This window comes from Chiloscyllium punctatum, chromosome 34 (assembly GCF_047496795.1).
Source record: "Chiloscyllium punctatum isolate Juve2018m chromosome 34, sChiPun1.3, whole genome shotgun sequence".
Lineage (NCBI taxonomy): Eukaryota > Metazoa > Chordata > Chondrichthyes > Orectolobiformes > Hemiscylliidae > Chiloscyllium > Chiloscyllium punctatum.
The window spans coordinates 60,920,059-60,923,855 of NC_092772.1; positions in this window are offsets into that span (position 1 = coordinate 60,920,059).

Here is a 3,797-nt window from a genome sequence, read left to right on the forward strand (position 1 = left end):
AAGGGTAATAGTGGAAGGGTGCTTATCGGACTGGAGGTCTGTGATGAGTGGAATGCCTCAGGGATCAGTGCTGGGCCCATTGCTGTTTGTTATCAGTGATTTGGATGACAATGTGCCAGGTAGGATTACATAGTTTGCTGATGACACTAACATAGGTGGTATGGCGAATAGTGAGGAACGTTATCAAAAATTGCAGAAGACCTTTGATAGGCTGGGGAAGTGGGCTGAGAAATAGCAAACACAGTTTAATGAAGAAAAGTATCAGGTCTTACATTTTGGAAAGTCAAACCTAGGTAGGAGTTTTATGGTGAATGGTAGGCCCTTAAGGAATGCAATGGAACAGAGGGATCTTGGAGTACAGGTTGATGTTTCTTTGAAAGTGGAGTCACAGGCAGACAGGGTGGTTAAGGAGGCTTTTGGCACACTGGTCTTCATCAGTCAGGGCATTGAGTATTGTAGAGGATCTAATCTAATCAAAAACAAAGCATTGATTTCAATGCCTCTGCTGGTAACTTTGAATCTATCTGTGCTCGCCACATGAGAAATGGCAATTAGACTATAGATGTTTATTTCACTTTAACTTAAGTGACAATACTCACCTTCCAAAGTAACTCTAACACTCAGAAACACTGCATCTCTATGCAATAGGTCCATTTAGAATCATTGCAAATGACTTAGTTTCACTTGAATGGGTAACGCACACCTCTAAAGGCTTTCGATCAGTTTTGCATCTTCATGTACCAGAAATCCTCTGTAACCCCAATTCTAATTTCCTGATTTCAGCTCTTCCAGCTGCCCAATGTTAGCAGCAGATACTGACGTTAGACCTGCATCATACTTCCTGTTTGTTGATATGAGTTTCCTGACTTCTCATTCATTAACTGAATCAGCACTCACTGACTTATCAGTAATTGAATCAGTATCCTTCCTAACAAATTTCATTTATGTGGAAGTTGAATATTTAAAATAATTTGTGCACAATCTAATCTTTTACAGCTCATGACTCATATGCTGTACACCAATTTTATTTCTGAATCTGATATTTCCCTGATAGCTTTCAGATACGATGCAAAAACAACCTTTTTTTTTATTAATTAGCAAACTTTTTCGAACACGTTTCAGCATCATAATTTCACATAAGAGATTTGCAATCAGTTTTAATGAGCAGTTTGTCTTTTAGCATATGAGGGATGCATCCTACAATTAGCAACAAGAAGCTTCCACAAGAACACACAAAGCTGTAGTTTATTATATCAGAATGGGCTGCCTGGACGCTTGGAGAAGGGAGGTTCCATGAGATATGCGAGAAAGCATTACATGATTATTTATCAAGACAAAATGCACAAGGTTATGGTGAAAAGTCAGAGGAGTATCAATAAGTTGTGCACATTTGGAGAGCTAAGGCAGTCAGGAAGGTCCAAATGTCCATAAACAGTATTTTCTGTGCTATAACCTTTCTTTGCACTCAGGAGTAAACTTTGACAAGAGCGTTGGGAATCTAAATCTGTTGATGCAAGGTGAAAGTACAAGCCGAGACAATGGGTTCACATTATTTTTGGGGCATGAATTGCAGAAATAGAAGAGAATGTGTTTCATATTGAATGTTCTGAGGCTTTTGAGAATTGTTATGAGTTGCTTGCTGGAAAATAAGTTGCATTATAAGTGCTCTGAAATGAACAGATATTTTTTGGAAACTGCGATTTTATCAAACCATCTCACTAATCGTGTCTTATCTGTTTACATGTCACAACAGTCAACATGGTGGCAATTGTGATCTTGGCCAATGGCAAGTGTGGTCTTTCCAGCTGTATCACTTATTACCTGGTGGCTATGGCAACAGCGGACCTTTCAGTTGTTATCACCAGCGTTATACTAAATCGGATCATCGGCATGTACTTTCCCACAAATTATCTATTGCTTACTCCACTGTGTCGAATCAAAAGTGCCCTAGTTTATATAACAAGAGACTGTTCTGTATGGTTTACTGTAGTATTTACTTTTGATCGCTTTGTAGCCATCTGCTGTCAGAAACTAAAAAGACAATATTGCAAGAAGCGAACTGCAGGATCGATCCTCGGGATGGTGCTCTCGCTGAGTTGTTTGAAGAACCTTGCTTGGTACTTTGTATATGAACCTTTGTATATAATTAACAATACACCTTGGTATTGCCGGATAAGGTCAAGCTTTTATACTTCACCTCTGTGGCTTGCATTTTCTTATTTTGGCCGCATCGCAAATCCTTTTCTCCCATTTCTAATTGTTTTGGTCCTCAATGCTCTCACCGTGAGATATATAATAATGGTCAGCAAAGCTCGGAAGGAGCTATGTGTCAATGCCAGGTCTGAAAACAGTCCTGACCCTGAGATGGAGAACAGGAGAAAGTCTATAGTTTTACTCTTCAGCATATCCGGCAATTTTCTGCTATTATGGTTGACATTTGCCGTTCACTATGTGTATTATAGAATCGTTAATGCGTATTCTTACACCGGTTACAATGACCCTGTTTATATCCTGCAAGAAACTGGATACATGCTTGTGCTGTATTTATTTATGCAGTGACCCAGACTAAATTCAGACAGGAGCTCTTGAAAATGGTGAAATATCCAATGAGTCAAATAGTTACAATTTTCTGCAGATGATAGGATATTTTACAAGGTTACTGTTCTATTTTAGATGAATTATATAGAGTAATCCATATGAAATGTCATGCTTCGTGTGCAATAAAATGCAATGAATTTATTTCTAATTTAAATGTTAGTCTCTTCAAGGAACTTCACTGAGATTATCAGAGGTTTGAGCTGACACATTTGGATATGATTTAAAAATTAATTTCTCTCTGCATTTTCTTTCTACTTTGTGTTTGATCCAGTAAATCATGATTTTGATCAAGGTGTTTCAAAGAAGTAAGTAAATCATATCAATTGTTGTTGGAGGGAATCCTGGGGGACAGGATGCACATGTATTTGGAAAGGCAGGGACTGATTAGGGATAGTCAACATGGCCTTGTGCGTGAGCAACCATGTCTCAAAAACTTGATTGAGTTTTTTGAAGAGGTAACAAAGAGGATTGGTGAGGGCAGAGCAGTAGATGTGAACTATATGGCCTTCAATAAGGCATTCCGTAACATTCCCTATGGGAGACTGTTTAGCAAGGTTAGCTCTCATGAAATACAGGGAGAACTAGCCGTTTGGATACAGAACTGGCTCAAAGGTAGAAGACAGAGGGTGGTGGTGGAGGGTTGTTTTTCAGACTGGAGGCCTGTGACCAGTGGAGTGCCACAAGGATTGGTGCTGTGTCCACTACTTTTCGTCTTTTATATAAATGATTTGGATGGGAGCATAAGAGGTACAGTTAGTAAGTTTGCAGATGATGCCAAAAATGGAGGTGTAGTGGAGAGTGAAGAGGGTTACCTCAGATTACAGCAGGATCTTGATCAGATGGGTCAATGGGCTGAGAAGTGGCAGATGGAGTTTAATTGAGATAAATGTGAGGTGTCACATTTTGGGAAAGCAAATCTTAGCAGGACTTACACACTTAATGGTAAGGTCCTAGGGAGTGTTGTGGAACAAAGAGATCTTGGAGTGCAGGCTCATAGCTCCCTGAAAGTGGAGTCGCAGGTAAACCGGATAGTGAAGAAGGCGTTTGGTATGCTTTCCTTTATTGAGTGTATGTTGGAAAGTTAAGATCATGTAGCATATTACAGATAACTGAGATCTCCTTATAAATTTGTTTCTCAATTTCCTGCTGACTGTTAAGGGGTCTATAATACAATCCTAATAAGGTGATCATCTCTTTCT